The 17471-nt window shown below is 40.4% G+C and overlaps 1 protein-coding gene across 1 annotated transcript in view; it reads left to right on the top strand.

Moving 5' to 3' along the window:
* Window positions 1-274: 274 nt before the first annotated feature.
* LOC121458618 (metabotropic glutamate receptor 3) overlaps window positions 275-17471 on the top strand; it is a 213086-nt gene continuing 195889 nt past the window's right edge. Inside the window, exon 1 of the mRNA XM_041667932.1 lies at window positions 275-1036. The gene's annotated coding sequence lies outside the window, so the exon portion shown is untranslated. The remainder of the gene's footprint in view (window positions 1037-17471) is intronic.

Consider the following 17471-nt stretch of genomic DNA (forward strand, 5'->3'; position numbering starts at 1 on the left):
AGAAGATTGATGAGCGTTGCTAGGAAACAGGAGCGTCTCCCTCCCTGCTGACCCAGAGACTGTGCTGCACAAGCCTCCCCAGGGGCTCGCAATGTGCTGTTGAACCGCGTGTGGGGCAGAGCTGCGTACCGGCCTCCCCGGTTGACTCGCTCACACTGCTCCCTCTTTCGCGGTCTCCTCCAAGTGTGGTCAGCGCCTCACACAGGGACCACAGGAGAGTTCTTACTAGGAATGACTGTGGGTCCCTGCCCACCCGCGTGCCATCAGCCTTAGCAGAGCTTCAAACTTGGAGCCACCTCCCTCTCTACCTCCCCACGCCCCTTCACGCCACTGCTCCGAAATTCGCCGACCTTTGCATGCATTGCCTAAGGGCTGCAAACCTTGAGGCAGGAGAAGCCAGAAACCCAGCCAGGCTTTCCGTATTGTAACCCTCAGGTCTAGGTACAGTAGCTCACGGAAGACTCTGCAGATACACCCCTATAAACGGAGGGAAGAAGGGGGGAGGAAAAGGAGAAAGAGAATGAGGAGAGGATGTCAGAAGGTCCGTGCCTCTCTGCCTGAGTCCCAGTTAGACTGTTTCAGCCTGGCCAAGGTGAAGGAAAGTTGCTTCTCAGCCTAGGAAGTGGGTTTGGCTGCAAAGGGGAGGAAGGCGACTGGGCTCTGAAGCTCCCCTCCCTTCTGCAGAAGACCACTGGGTACCCTTCTTGCCAACCTCCTCCCGCTCTTCTCCTCCAGCCCTCCCTTTTCCCACTCCTCCTTGACTCGGAGGCCTGGATGCTGGGCCACCGGGCAGTGGTCCAGCGCGCAGCCGGGCGGGGGCGGGGGCAGGGGGCACTGTGACAGGAAGCTTCGCGTACAAGTTGGCCATTTCAGGGGCAAAATAAGTTCTCCCATGGATTTAGAAAGGACAAAGGCAGCAAGCTCCCTCTTTTGTGTCGGATGAAGAGGACCAACCATGAGCCGGAGCTTGGGTGCAGGCTCACCGCCTCTACCACCGCGGTCAGCTCCAGTTCCTGCCAGGAGTTGACGGTGAGAGGTAAGAAGCCCAGAGGGGGATGTGTCCCTCTGGAGGGCGCCCAGCGAGGGCGCAGGAGCTCGGGTACGGCGTGGGGCAGGCAAAGCGGGGAAAGTTGAGGCAGAGCATGGACCGGTCTCTACATACCTGCCAGGGGTGGGAAAACGTGGGTCACCGGCGCAATGTGGGTGTGCGTGAGAGTTTGTGTGTGCGCGCGCGCTACTGTCCCTCCAGGAAGAGGCCAATTTCGGATCATAGATCTGCTACTAAGGAGCGAGAGGTACAGGGTATAGGTCTCATTCGCCAACCGCCTCCATCCAGCTCTGCGCTGGGCTCAAGATTCCTTCGCTTGGGGGTTTAAAAGGCTTTGTGCACAGGAACTGTGTGTTAAGCGGCTGACACCCTGCTAGCTCCATGTGGGTGTGGAGGTTGCCAGGCGAGGTGGGTAGCGGTCAGCAGGACCCCAATGCTGCCAGGATGAGCTCCGCAGACAGGGGCAGACAGGGGTTCACCCCCAGGCAAGAATGCTTGGAAATCACCCCTAACTCGCTACCCTTTGCTCCTTTTGACTTGAAGGGGGGGGGGGGGGGGACCAGACTCAAAGCCTATCTTCCCATTGATCCCGTTCTATTTTCTTATCTGACAGTGAGATAACTCGGAGAGGGCGGGAGATCCGCGGTCCAAAAATAGACTAGGTGATATATCCAATAAGCTGGTTTCTTAGGAATTTCCCTTAGATCTCCTTCTAGTTCCTCCAAGAGGTAACGAACACGCAAGTGTCTCTTTAAGATGAGATGGACTGAAGGGGTGAACACCTTCTTTCAAAATATCTTAGAGTACTGTAAATTTTGAAGATAAATAAAACCCCACCTTTTTCAAGATGTGTGGTCACCGATTCAACTAATGAACTTGTATACTATCTCTACTCTTGTTCAAACAGTAATAGATGTATGTTTATAGATACCCTGAATGTATACATACCCAATGTATTCATTCATTGGTACATTGCACGTTAAGATTTTTGTGAGTTGAGATTAGCTCGTTACTTAGAGTTTCTTTGCTTGAATTTCTTTGTGTTCCTGGTCTCCAGAAGTGCTCATTTGACTACTTTGTTTAGGAGTGGGTGTGGGTTATACCATTCTTTTGGACATATTCATTTACCTGTCTTAGTTTCTAGATTGACTTTGGTTTATCCTATCACAGTCTGAGGTTGTTGCTTGATGCTATTGTGTATATAAGTGTAGTAGATGTCAGCATTACCCGAAACACCCAGATTTCCAGTACACTAGATGCCTGTGGATAGCAATCCCTACCAAAGGGAGTGAGGAAACTGATGAGGGTTCTGTACTGTTATTTGCCTTGTCTTCTTCTAAAACCAGCTGAATATAATTTGACAATCTTGAAGGTAACGTACAGCAGACCTTAGTAAGGTGGCATTTTCCTCTTTGTTATAGCAATGTCTTACGTTTATGAAGGTTCCCCACACCTGTAGGTTTGAGGTGTCCACACCTTTAGATTCTGATTCCCCAAACAGGAGTACAAGGATATTTTGAATAGGCATGCCCTGGGCTCTCTTGATTTATTTATATGCTAAGTGATACGTGAAGTGCTCATGATGCCAAAGGACTCAAGAAGAAATTTTGAGACGTATTCCCGCACACATACAACAAAGAAAACTGTATCTACACTCATAGGGGCCTAAAACAATATGACAAGACAACTTTGTCTTAAGTCCAACCTACTCACACACACCCCAAAAAAAAAAAAATGGTGCGAACATCTACCTCTGTAAGTTGTATCCTTACCAATAAATTGTGAAACTTAATGCATAAAAAAATAACATTTGTCAGTCAGTGCACAAAGGAAAGACCTGCTCCTCTATTCAGTATTTTTCAGTTATATGCCATCAGTACATTAAGAAAATGTGTGAATAGGCTGCAGATTTTATAAATAATAAAAATATATACTATGGCATACTATGTGACTCACTCATTGTGTACAATGGCTACCTTTAAAAAGTTACAGTGTACATATGGGGGAAAGTATAAACCTTGTTACTTATTTCAACATTGCCTAACATCAACAACACACTTCTGATTTAATGTCATTGCCATTAAAATTGGTAAGCTAAACAAATGCAAAGATAACAAAAAAACAAGTAATTTTTTTTAATGTTAGAATTAATACCTATGTTGAAGGAAAGAGCCAGGGCATTAAAAGGTCACCTGTCTCTCATCTCTACTGCAAGGCAGGTGATCAATCAGAAACACACATTTAGTCGAGGATTCTCTAGTTCTGCAAGATTCACAGCAATAATAACTTACAGCTTCAGTGGAAATAGTCTCCTCTTCTTTCAGCTCTAACTTTATTTCAAGTTAAATGATCCCTTCTTTGTGTTCATTCTTGTAATCGTAGGTTCTGAAATGAGCCATGATCTTTTGAGGGCTCTAGCTAGTAGCTATCAAGATATATCCTAGTGGCTTATGCATGAAATGTTTCAGTTCGTTTTCTGCTCTCAATATCATCCCAAGAAGACATTCAAAAAAAGAAAAAAATCTCTAATTTCTGTGGCTAAAAGAGGAGGACAGGTTACATTTCCCTGGGGTGGAATAGGGCCAGAGCTATAGAGTCAAAACGTGTCTTCTCTGGAGTCAGTTCCTAAAAGGGGGTTCATGTTTACACACAGTTGTCTCCCTTTTCTGTTTCCCACTTCTTTTGAGAGTCTGCTGAATGTATCCAATTCTACATTAGATGAATTTGGTGAAATTGCTCTCAAGAAGCAGTGTAAAATGATAGAAGATTATTTACTGAGGAGCACACAAAATGAATACAGTCATAGTAACTGAGACCACACAAACCATCAGATCATCTTCCTCCTGCCACCTCTAATGTAGGCTAGGAGCCTACAGCATTGCTATATTTTGGAGGGCTTTAGTCCAGTGTGATTTTTAAATAGCTCATGTAATGATTTCTTCCAGATTTTTATGGAAACACCATTTCATATTGTAATGGTTCTCTCTGTTAAGAATTTTGTGGCATTCGGCCTAATTCTTCCATGAATTTGATTTACCTTATTACTAGGTCCTTATCATTTACTTCTCTGGGCTACTCGACCCTCTTGTGTAATTTAAGGCCATAATGCAACATTTATACAGGACTTGTAAAATGCATGCTTATAAAAGAGAGCACATGGTACCAATTCTATATCCAAATATTTGCTCAATTATATATATGTGTATGTATATATACATATATATGTGACCATTTACAGGTATTTGTGTGGCTATATGTCCTCACAATCTATCTGATTGCCCTAAGAGAGGAACTTGTCTTTGCTGACACTAGTGACCTATGTGACTATGCAGATGATCTTGTATAAGTAAGCTCTGAGTGGTTGCACGTTTGTGAGATATTTTCATTGCAGATTTGTTGTCAACAGAGCCCTGTCACCACCCACACTGCAAGAGCGTTTTGTGACATGCTGGTCAGATGCTCCAATGAGCCCAAGAAGCTGTTGTCATGCAAACTCAACTACTGAGATGAAAGTGATTTCCATAATTAATAGAATGTGCTAAGAATGTAATGGTGTATGGGAGTTAGTTGAGTGTGAACACAGCATAGTAATTCTGTTAGAATTTTCAGTGATCCCTTCATATTGATACAAACTAAAAAGGCCAGAATTAGGAATACATTATTCAGAGCTCTGTATCTTGAAAAGTAAGCTCACATCATGCATATACTAACATAAAATATATGTAGGCTTAAATGGAGGAACCATATGTGAAGGTTACTTTAAAAATAAAAAGCCTGAAATAACCACAAGGCGGGGGGGGGGGGGGCAAGATTTTACTTTGTTCACTTAAAATCTGGTTCCCAGACATCCTTGTGTAGGCTTCTTTAAGATTCTCCAGCAAATATCTCTGTAGCCTCGCCCTCCCACTCAATTGTTTCTCCCAGTCCCAGGCAGTGAAACACAAGCTTTGCTAGACAGCAGAGGAGCAAATGGCTAGGAAGTCCCTTCCAGGGTACACTTGGTGAATCCAGCAGTGGCTGACTCTAAATGAGGTGAATCAGCAGCCAAAAGCACAAAGTGCTGCTGTATTTCTACCTTGTGGGGCATCAGACTACACAGAGACATCCGTGCAGACAAAGGGAGCCATGGGGACAAGGACCTCTAGAAAGCTAACTATAATATTAAGGAAATTGAGTTGGATTACATGGAGCAAACTATTTTAAGTCAGTGTTGTCCCTTCTGAAGTTGTAAAATGTGTTTATAGTGCCATTTATCACATTGTGGCAAGTATCCTCAAAATGATTTTCCCTAGGCACAAAAGGAAAATCAATTTTCTTGGTATAGGAAATGTAGACTGGAACCAGAGAGGGACTCTAAGAGGTGATGTTCCACATAGACTTTGTTTTCTTATCAAATCAGTAGCCCTATTACAAAACCGGAAAATCCCCCACTGTACTTTACACAAACACACCTAGAAACTGTTCATATGTAATCCATACAAAGTCTACACCAAGACAGCATGTTTCCAAACAAAGCCACCTGTGAAGATGGTAACTCTTCAGAATGGATAAGCAGTTTTCATGCTTAGTTCCTTGTCAGAATATATTTTTATTATCATTGCTTTGTTTTAGCAGAGAAAGCCATTTGGACAAGCATAGATATTCACTGAATTTCGGAAATCTTGAAACACAGTTTTTAAGAACTTACAAGTTCTTACATCACAGGATTACTAAGATAACTATTTCTAGACCAGGGATGAGTTTTACAGTTTGTGGAATATTTTTGAAGAAATTCACTTAATACAAAGACTACAACCAGAAAAGTCAGCTATTAGGGAACAAAGAAAAAAGCAAAACCAAAAACTGATAAAAAGTATTTATTAGCATCTGTTAAGAACAAAATAAGATTTAGAGTATGTAGTGAGGGCACAAAAGTGTTCAAATAAATACAAAAACGTACAAGCATATATAAAGTTGAAACAACTCAAAAATTAAATGTTAAATCCTTGGTTAGAATACCATAAGGGGCAAAGAAGATGTTTGGTCTATAAAAGCACTTGCCACTCAAGGGGAGGTCCTGACTCCCCAGTACTCACATATCCCAGAGCAGGGAACGCAGAGATGGGGATCCTGTGCCCCTGCTGCCCAGTCAGTTCAGTCAAATGGGTAAGTTCTGTGTTGAACGATAGACCGTTGCAAAAAGTGAGGCTGAAAATTTTTAAGGAAGACATCAGACATAGATCTCTCACCCTCCACACATGTATGCATGCGTGTACACATATACACACATACAAATAAATTCATACCAGCACATACATGGGCACACATACTCACAAAGACACATGCACACAAACACACAGGAAAAAGTAAAATGGTCAAAATTTTTAATCAAATGAAAAATAGTTATATGCTAAAGCTAAACACATAATGCTCAAGTAAGTATTTAAATATGTGTAGAGCCACAACACCAATCTGTCCCTTTGTTAGTAGTTCATTCCCTCTCTCTCTCTCTCTCTCTCACACACACACACACACACACACACACACACACACACACCTGTGTTTTCTAGAAATAGTGTGCTAGATTCTGCAGGTAGACAAAACCAGTGACCTGTCCTAATAATAGATCATTATTGGCCAATGGTCCTGTGGTAAGGACCTTCTATAGCATAATAAGGACTGTCTGGTTTATTATTACAGCAGTTTGTTGATTCAAGAAAATATTGTGGGCGTCTTTTGCCGAAAGAAATCACGGTCCAATAGATACAGTCTCTTGCCCAAGTGCAGTTACTAAACAAGAACCCAAACTTATTTCTAACTCCAAGATAGACTTCGTGGACTATATTGTTAAATATACTGCCACCAAGTTTGCTTCCTTGCCAAGTTTTCTTTCATTCAACAAGTCGTTTTTGAGATTCAAATGAAGGGGCATGATTCCACAGGAAGGGAAACAATGAGCAGTGAATGGGACCCCGGAAATGTCCTACAGGCCAAAGACATCATCTACCCCTAAACAGAACACTTCCCCAAGACAAGGAAGTACAGTGGAAGAAATAAACTGAAACATTATTTATAATTAAATATGCCTAAGGAAAAATCAGAGAACTGCAACTATCGAGGAAGATGATAGATTTGTTAACAAGCTGAGAAATAAACACCAGCTCTGAAAACGTGAAAGAAATAAATTTCCCGGGGCCTGATTTCAATGAACATCACAGTCTGCAAAAATAAACACAGTGACGAGAATGCACTCCTTGAAAGAGCTAGGGGGTAAACAGTCTTTCTGCCCTCCAAGACGAAAATCTTCCTGTCTCTCTCCTCTTACAACCTAATCATTTCCCCCCAGAAAGAGCTGGAAAAGGTTCTGTAGATTAGTACAACTTGGATCAGGTTAATCTTTCCAGCTGGAATAATAACAGTTCATCTTTATGTAAGTCTCGGTATTTTTATGCACTGGGATGTTAATCTGTAATATATCCAGCAGCCTACATTTGGAAGGGCAAAGAGATTCTCACTTTATAATGCACCAGGAATAAGAGAAGTAAAGTGGCCTGCTCAATCGATAGGGCTGCCTTGTAAAAGATCCCATCTCAGATTCTTTGACCTGGGCATAGATTTACACATATTGCCGTAACACTGAAGACCTGAGACCTGAGTCTTCACTCAAAGATCCTTCTCAGATTGTGATTTACACTAAGATTTTTTTTTTCTGAAATTAGGGAAAGAAAGGAAGGAAGGAAGGAAGGAGGGAGGGAGGAGGAGGAGGAGGGGGAGGGAGGGAGGGAAGAAGGAAGGAGGGAGGGAGGGAGGGAGGGAGGGGGGGGAGGGAGGGAAGGAAGGAAGGAAGGAAGGAAGGAAGGAAGGAAGGAAGGAAGGAAGGAAGATACTCCAGCTATCTTGGATATCCCAGATCTGTCCCTCCATCTGGTGGAAGTTGCTTCCCCCGATTATTAATAATACATAGCAGATAGATCACTGGTAATATTTTGTATTTTACTTAGCAGTTCCAATACACCATATGTTAGTGAATACAGCATAATGGAAAATATCTTTCAAAAATATGTCAAAAGACATGCCAATTTGAGAGATGGCAATACAAGGTCAGAAACAGTTGGAATTTGTATCTGCCTCAAGGAGAAAACAAGATCTGAAGGAAATAATTAACTGTTTCTATTTTGAAACATCTCATTTTTTTCCTGAACAAGCAGAGACCCCCTATTTGCTGATTCCTTAATCCCAGTAATTTCTGTCAAGCTTGGGGATAGTGATGGCCAGCCCACTGATGATAAGCCACAGTGTGAGGCTTAGACCCAGTTGTCCAGTGACCAGTGCCTGCATTTTGAAAAAATATTTGAGTAATTTTTAATGCTCTGCTTTCTAAAACTAAGTCTTCTAACACCTGCCTTGGTTTATGCAACTCTCAAAATCTTAAACTGAAGTATCTCATTCAAGAAGCACAAAAAAACACACATCTCTACATCCTCCTGTGTGCACAGTCTCAGAAACAAAACTGAGGCATCAGGGTTAATTTTCAGAAAACTAACTTCACCCAGCCTGGTAGGGATGTTTAAAGAATATGGAGTTTTGTCTTCATCACTGTTCTGTAGAAGATAAGTCACCCTGTGGATCTGGCTTCATCAATGCTCAGAATTCAATAATTTGGAATGAGGTAGACCATCACTTGAACAAATGAAGATTTTTCCAAGAAAAAGATTAAGTGATATTCTGCACTCATCCTTCCCATGGTTCTTCTAAGATCTTAAGCTATGACCGCACTGTGTGTTATGGAACAGAAACTGGTGCCACCTCACATGGAAGAAGTTGGAATGTTTCAGGAAAAGGAGAGAGGATATCAGTTCCACTCTCTGTCCTGTTCCACAGGCAGCCACTTGCTACCTCTTCCATAAACAGGACTTAGCAAACAATCGCCCAGAAAAGCTGACCTCAGAATCACTTTAAAATGAAGACTATTGGGTAGACACAGCCCAGACTAGCAGAAACAACTAATACAGTTAAACCTTGGGTTAAAAATCTATAGACTGCCTGGGCTTCAGGTTATTTGTGAGAAAAGTTCAAGTTCAAGAAGCATTTCTCAGTTAGTATTGTCAGGACACTATAAGAAAATACCATAAGCGGCAAACATTTCTGGACACTAAGGACTCCAAGGTCAAGCAACAAGAAGATTTGGGGTGCAACTTCTCCCTAGTATGATGCTATTAGGGTGTCCACACATGAGAAGGAGGAAGAGAAAACTGTTGCCTGTGCTTACCAGTCCTGTCATGAGAACCCTGGCATAATACAGACATTCAAATCTGTCTCTTCAAGGATCTCACCTGCAGATACTATCTTATTGAAAGTTAAAGATTTAGCGTGGGAGTTTTGGAGTACTTGGATTTCAAATATTCAGTACATATTGATTTAGCATGGAATAATGGTCCTACATTCTGCAAGTTGCTTGTACCAAATGATTTGACACATCATTCTAGAATAATTAGATAAACCAGTTGTCTAAATTCCACAAGTCAATTATTTATTAATTAAGTTCAACTAATAGAGCAGCTTCTGTGAGTTATATGAGCAGGATGACTATCTAGAAATCTCCTATTTTCATCGCAAAGGCAATTCTGTTACCCGCAGCAAATTCTTATAAAATACATAAATACTGGCAAGCCATCATCTTTTCTGTAGGCTTCACATTAGAAAATCTCTTGCTTTCTTTCTTTATTCTTCATTTTTTGCTATGATACTGAGAAGCAAAACTACTGACATTTTAAATAATGCATTAGTGAAAACATTTCTTTTTCGAAGATCAGAAACCTGATTTGTCTCTGTCCTCTTCAAACTGATGTGATCTTTATGGCTATATTTTTGCAATCTAAAGGACATAGGAAAGCATTGCTTTGTCCTAATTCTCCACCCCCTCCAAATTTGCAGGGCAGCAGGGGTGAGGAGAACCTCATTTGGCAACTTACTTTCTCCACTCAGCTCCTACTGATTTCAAGTGAATGGTTGCTTAGTTGAGGTTGGCAGACCTCACAAAAATAGTTTCCCAAGCAGCGCTCAGAACCACATGGGAAAAATGCTGAAGAGAGAATGTTGGATGGGCAGCAGAGGGTGCAGGGGCCTCAGACTGGGGTACCAGGTTTTGCTCCCAGGGAGTCCTCACAACTTCACTCAATTTCATAAAGAAAGCAGCAGTAACACCTAGCCCTGCACGCTTTCAAACATTCTTAGAGCCTGAGAATCTCTGACATCACAGTGTTTGAAAGTCACATTGCCTGGCTTTCTTGACCTTTTGTTGATTACAGGGCCACCAGTTGAAGGTACTACTACAGGAGGTTCCCTACACATCAGGCTTATAAAGGCAAAAACCATCATCATCCAAACCATTTCTTTTTATCATAGTTACAGATTCCAGGTCTCAAGGATGTAGTTTACAATCTTGGAATTGCCAATATAGTTCACTTCTGGTTGCTCTCCGTTGGTTACTTTTTCATGACAATGTGTGTCTTCATTTGTACCACCGTCCAAACAAAGCACAACAAGCATCCTTCTTCTCTCAGTCTTCATCAGCATTTTTAGCATCTCCAAAGCTTTACTTACTTACTTGTCAGACTTTTAGTTACCACCCAGAGATAACTGTATACAGGAGATACTGAAATGCAGATACTAAACATGATGTGACATTAAAATAAAACAACAACCAAAAAAGATTTGTGCCCAGTGATACCAGCCTGTAATCCTGACTACTCAAGAAGCTGAGAAGGAAGAAATGAAAGTTCAGCATCAGTGGAACTATTAAGCAAGTTCAAGGCCAGCTAAACAACTAAGCAAAACTTTGTCTCAAAATATAAAGGGAAAAATGTGCTAGAGGAGGAACTTAGTCTCTTAGATTTCTATTGCTGTGAAGACACACCATGACCATGGCAACTCTTATAAAGAAAAAAAATTAATTGGGATTTACAGTTTCAGAGGTTTAGTCTATTGTCATGACACCACGAAGCATGGTGACATGCAGGCAGACGTGGTGCTGGAGAGGTAGCTGAGAGTTCTACCTCTGGATCTGCAGGCAATGGGAAGAGAAAGTGACACTAGGCCTGGCTTGAGCTTCTGAAACCTCAAAGCCAAGTGATGCACTTCCTCCAAAAAGGCCACACCTACACCAACAAGGCCACAGCTCCTAAAAGGGAGCCTATGGGGGACATTTTCATTCAACCCAGCACACATAATAATACAGAACTTTTCTTAGCATGTGTGAGCCCCCAGGATGGATCCACAGAGGCATCCTCTCAAAAGAGAATCCTAATAAATACCTGACTTATCTCTTCCATTCCTAGGTTTTCAGAGAATTAAATGAAAACTCATTTAAAAATAACTTCCTGCTGTCTTCCTCAATGCCAACATCTGCTTTCTGTTTTCTCCCAACATAGGCCTTGTACATCAGCACAGTCAGAACTTCACTTTGAATGCATTTTCTTCCTCCGTTCTACAAGCCTATATTTAAATCTAATTTCACAATCATCAAAGTCTGTGCTGTTTTAATCTGTCTTATCAAAGTTTTATCCAAAACATCTACACAGTCTTACACAGGCCTGAATGGTCACATTTTGACAGACATAGAATATAGGTAGAATAATAAACTAAGTTTATTTTCATTTCTTCTTATTTAAAATTCATTCAGTAATAAATGATCATGTCATAAAATAGTGAGAAACCTTAACTCCTAAACATTCTTCATTAAAAAATGTGTATGCCTAAATCTACATAATGACTGAAACTTTGAGCACTATAGGTAAATATTTGTCCATGATAGCACGCGCATATTTTGGGTTAACACCTGGAAAAGCAAGCAGCACCCTCCCAGGGGTTATCACCCTTGCTTCTTTGTTTCTCTTGCTGATGCTTGTTCTGACATCTGCAAAGTTAGGGGTAGAAGGCAGGGTGGGTAGGAGAGTGTGAGGACAAAGTTCATACCTGGCCATCATAAAACATTCTGTGAGCCTAGATTTTTAGGGTTAAGTCTCTGAGGTACCGGGGATGAGCACTCATGCTGGTGGGAATTCCTTTCCATTTCTGAGGCTTCAGCTCCTACGTTGCCCAGCACAGTTTTCTTTTGTCGAACCATACCTCCTCAGCCCTTGCTCCTTCATCCCACTTTACACGGTTCTCATTCTTGGTGTTCTAGTGTCCGTCCAGGCCTTAACTTGTGTGCTGAGTTCTTTTCACTTATGACTGATCCACAGGATCTGTCCAATCAATCCACAGGAAATACTCACATACTGTTTCAGGAAAACTCTTAAGCTTGGGGACCTAGGCGATATATCAGTATCTCTCCATTCCCAGTCTTCTGCTATAGCAGCTGTATGGCTGGTGCTTCTTGTCCCTCTGCATTTCCCAGATTGGAGCAACACTAACAACTCGGACAGCTCCTAAGTTCTTTGATTCCCATAAACATTGCGCAACGTTGCCTTCCTTAGGGCACAGTTAGATACATTACATTTACTTCCTTGGATATTTTATTTGAAATTTCCTACTTGGTCTGTGTGAACCAGGACAAGCACTAATTTTGCAACAAATGCTTGCTAACCATATATGCTTAGTACCACGTATTAGAGTGAAAAGATTGCAAGCTTTTTATAAAAATGTATCATTATAATTTTTATTATTATCATGTTTATTATACAAATTAGAGGGTTCCGTGTGATATTTTCACACAGCCATACTTTACACATTAATGGAATCCATCCATACTTCCTCCTTTCAAGGCTCACAACCCCCTACCCTACACTCAAAGTTCTTTTTAATTTCTATAAGAAAATAATAAATAGGGGCTAGATATAAGACTTGGTGGCTGAGCACTTACTCCTTTTATAGAGGACTAGAGTTTGATTTCTGATACACACATGGTGACTTACAACCATCCATAATGTCAGTTCCAGGGGATCTAATGCCCTCTTCTGAACTCTAAGGCAGTAGCCACACGTGTACATAAAACCAAGAAAAACACTTACCCACATAAAACAAATAAACATTAAATATGTTAACATAAAATTATAACTTTATAAATGTTAAAGAGGTTTTATATAGAGATTTCTCTATCAAAGCTTATACAATGTAGAGAGGAGAAACTTAAGATGGGTTTATCTTAATGATCAGAAGACATCTCGTAGCCTCTTTATAAGTAAATTTATAATAATAAATGGAACATATAGCAATATTTAATAACTATTTCATGAATGGATAAATTCTATTTTAATTTTTAAATTTAATCAGGAGGCACATTCCATGCTAAAATATTGATGCAATTTCTGCCCTCCATATGTTACACTTTAAAAATAAGAATTGTTACATTTTTAATTTCAATCCACAAATTATGCTATTTTCCTAAAGGCATTTTGCATCTCTAACAAAATAACCTCATATGAATATTTTAAAATGTCATGAAAAAGTGACATCAATCCAATGATGATCTTTAAGTGTCTGCTACTTTCAAGGCATTAGATGATATACTGAAGTCAGAGAGAATAGTACGTATGCATGTACAAGGACCATAAAATCTCACAGGAGACCAGCAACATATCCCAATGTAACGAGGTAATAGGAAAGTTTCGGGTCTAGGCTCTGAGGCCAAGAGAGTCATGATACTTCTTCTTAACGTGACTGTGGAAGTCGTCGTGCAAATTTTGCTTGCATATCCTGGACCCTGAAAACTTGTTCAGATCTCGAGAAGGGGAAATCACACTGTGAGCTTGTGTAAAGGTGTGGAAAGCCTGGGATTTCCTTGCATGAGCTGGCTTAGTTAAAGGATAGGACACGTGATGGGACCGTGTAGAAGGTAAAACTCTCACCGAAGATGGAGCAATGGGTAAGACTTCTTTTGTACGCAGAGAGGAACTTATAACGGCACTCATACAATGATATCTGAAAGCACACTATGAAGATAGATATGAGGAAATAAAGGTTTGGGAGGCAGGGAGATGAGCTGGCAGGTTCTGGCCACACTCCAAGTGAGAGGTAATGATGGCCCAAACTAGGGCAGTGGCAATGGGAATAGGAAACAAGAAATGAATCTAATAGACATAAAGATGAATCGTGCCTCATAGGTAGGAATTAGCTGTTGGGTAAGAAACAACAGCCAAAACAATTAAGCTAATCATTTCCCTTTGCAACCACAGAAAAGAGCATGCTAGATCAAGTCCCTTGTTTAATAAAAAGAAAGGGAGAAAAATTTCTAAAAGATCCTTTTCCAGGAACCGTGTCAAAGAAGACCAAAGGTAGCAGCACAGAGGTGCACGGCCGGCACTTGAACTCAGATGTGGGATTGTGAATGAGAAGCCAACCCGAGCTGCACAGGAGACCCTGTCTTACAAGGCAAAACGAACACGACAATTTAAAGCCTCCAAAGATGAGACTGGGGTATAAATCCAGCATGCCTGTAAAACCATGACTGGATAACACTTATGTTGAGAGAGTCGCCATTGTCTTTCCTGAGGGCTCTGAAAAGAGCCACTTACAGGTTTATGAGGCTCTTGTCATCAAGTGCCTGGCTGTAGCAAAACAACAAAGAGTAAATCAAATAAATCACAGCTTCTCTAAAAATACAAGTCTGGATGTCATTTCCTGCTTAGAAGCCTCCAAAGATTTTTTTTTTGCAAGGTTCTTGCATATTCACAACATTACTGACGTGTCTGTCTTGATGTCTAACGCTTTCGCCTCACCCATCTTGTTGGATCCCTGTCGTGCATCTCCCTTGGCAGCCCAGCAGCCTTGTAAACAGCCCCTGTACTGACTGACTCTCTCTCTCTCCTCTCCCTCCTTTAGGTTCTGTTAGACTTCTTACCACTCTGACCTCCTATAGCAGCTAGTTCACTTGCACACTTCAGCTTGCCTTCCCTTCACACTCATGTGTGATTGTTGATCTCACCACAGGAGTGGAACAGCTTTTTCACAGCTGCTTCTCTGTTACCCAGAAGGGCAAATACTACATAGCAGAAGATCAATACGTATTCATTGAATAAACAGAGTTATCGTTAATTAAATCATTCTGGGGCTCATTTTACTCATCTTTAAAATTGTGCTATTGAACTTTGATATTTCTTTTAGCCATGCAACTCCTATAAGTAAATTTTGTCAATAAAAAAGATAGAATTCAGCATCACAAATCTGAATCAGGAGTTGTTATACAGAAAAGTGATTGCTATATATAAATTTAAATTTTAATTGCTGTCCACTTATTCAGGTTACTAATAATAGTCAGAGATGTTTTATTAGTTTTCAGTTGCCACTCTGAAAACATCCTATCTGCTCAGTTCCCCTCAAACACTGAGATGTGACTAATGAGACACAGAGAAAAATGACCATAAAAACCGAGAAGTTGAGTAAATTTTCCAAAATTTGTCTGCTTCTTGTCGCATTGGTCTTCCTAAGTCCAATTAAGAAGTCCTATTAGACTTCTTAAGGACAAAAGTACGAGAGAATCTAAGCAATTTTTAAAAATTTATTTCCATATTAAGTAAGGGGGAAAGTTTCTGATTCCTTTTTGTAAAAGAAAAAAACAATCGATGTATGGCTAGGAAATGTATCTGCCCTGCTTCAGTCACTCATCTGTCCGTCTATCCCAACAGGTGCACTTACCTGTCACTAAGCCTTGAACCAATCTGTTAAACTGAGTTTACAAGTCAAAACGGAAGAGGTTCTGAAGAGGTCATTACAAGAATATAAATCAGGGGAGGCAACTTTGAAAGAATAGTAATTTCCCTTCTTGAAACTGACCTTAAGTCCCTAAGAAGAGAACAGAACAACTTAAAGAAAGCTTTGCGCTCTGTTCAGAAGTGATCATGCATTAATTGTACAGTTTAATTGAACTTTGCTTTTCTGTATATCCTAGGAGAAGATTTCTCACAGGCTGAGGAACTTTGCATGTGTGTAATACACAGTCAGTATCTAGAGATAGTGCTTGGCACCACATGTGCTCACAGAAAAGCCTCAGTTCCCAAAACTAACAGAGAGGGAACGTGAACTCAATCACGGTCCAGCAAAAGGAAGAGAGAGGAAAATAGAGAGAGAATGTTATAGAAACTTTGTGGCCATCATTTGGTTTTAAACAGTCTCAAAGATTCTTACTGGTGTGAGAATTCTGACAATAAGCTCAAACTTGCTCATCGATGAAAACATTCAAAACTGTGGCATGTATACTTCCATTGACATGACTATAAAAGCATTTAATATAAATTTTATCTATCTCTGAGCATTAACTATGCTCTATGCAGCTATAGTGAAGAGCAAATATGAGCACTTTCTGATATATTTCAACACTGCTATCTATTAATTTTTGTGTAAAAGTAAAAGCCTACAATTCTATTCAAATAGGGCATTGCCATGAGTGGCCATATCACGACAGTTAATATTGCATACATTTTAATTAATTTTGTTAATAATAGTCAGTGCTGGCCTTACCTTGCTAATTCCCTAATTTTGGGATTCCCTGAAATCATGAATGGAGGGAGGCCTAAGAGTTTCCCACTATGGACAGATGACGGACACAAAGGAACCCCAGAGAATGGTGTCATTAAGGGCTTATCACATACAAAGTCCTTCTGATTAATTTAGTATACTTTGCCACATCTACCTGTTCTTCTATAAAGTATAATAGCCATTAGAGATGAGCCAGTAAAGAACTATATCCAATATAATCAATAAATGTGGGTATAATTGCTAATTATCAATAACCTTTAACTGGCAATTTTAAATTTAATGGTAGACCATTCATTTTCTAGTAGCAGACCATTTTATGAACAAGGTAGTTTGGGGTATAAAAATATAAATAAGGAAATATAGAGGACCTGTGACCAAGGCTTCATATAATTTTTAAAAGACAGTATAGATAATTAAAGTTTTAATCTTAATAAACCATGCTTCACATGATCTGAGTATGTATATATATATATATATATTAATGTACTCATTAAACATTAATAAGTAGTAGTCAGTGAGGTAATTGACAAGCCTAAATAACATGGTATCATGAAAACCAAGAAAAGGACATTTCCAGCAAAAGATAATAAACTATACAGGGGTTGATGAAAGAACATTAGGTGAGAAATTTGATAGGGTCAAAGCAATGTCTTTAATATCTTCATGCCAAAATTTGATGGGATCAATGTGTTCATTATCATAAAAGTCAGCGGAAGCTACATAGAGTAGTGAACACGGATGCTAAAATGAAATACCACACAAGCTCAGAATTGAGTATAATAAGGGGTTGTTTATTTAGGGGTACACTCATAGATCACAGTCCTTTCACAAACAGGGAACAGAAAGCAAGTCCAGCAGCTAGAAGGAGAGCGAGCGTGTGCATTACATCGACATTTATAGTATAAGAGGCCATGCCCAACTGGGCAGGTAACTTAAAGGCTACTGGCTGAAGGATTTCCTACAGCAGAGC

The sequence above is a fragment of the Microtus oregoni genome, unplaced genomic scaffold, assembly GCF_018167655.1.
Source record: "Microtus oregoni isolate MIOR12 unplaced genomic scaffold, Mior012 000018F_ref0000195, whole genome shotgun sequence".
In the NCBI taxonomy this organism is placed as follows: Eukaryota; Metazoa; Chordata; class Mammalia; order Rodentia; family Cricetidae; genus Microtus; species Microtus oregoni.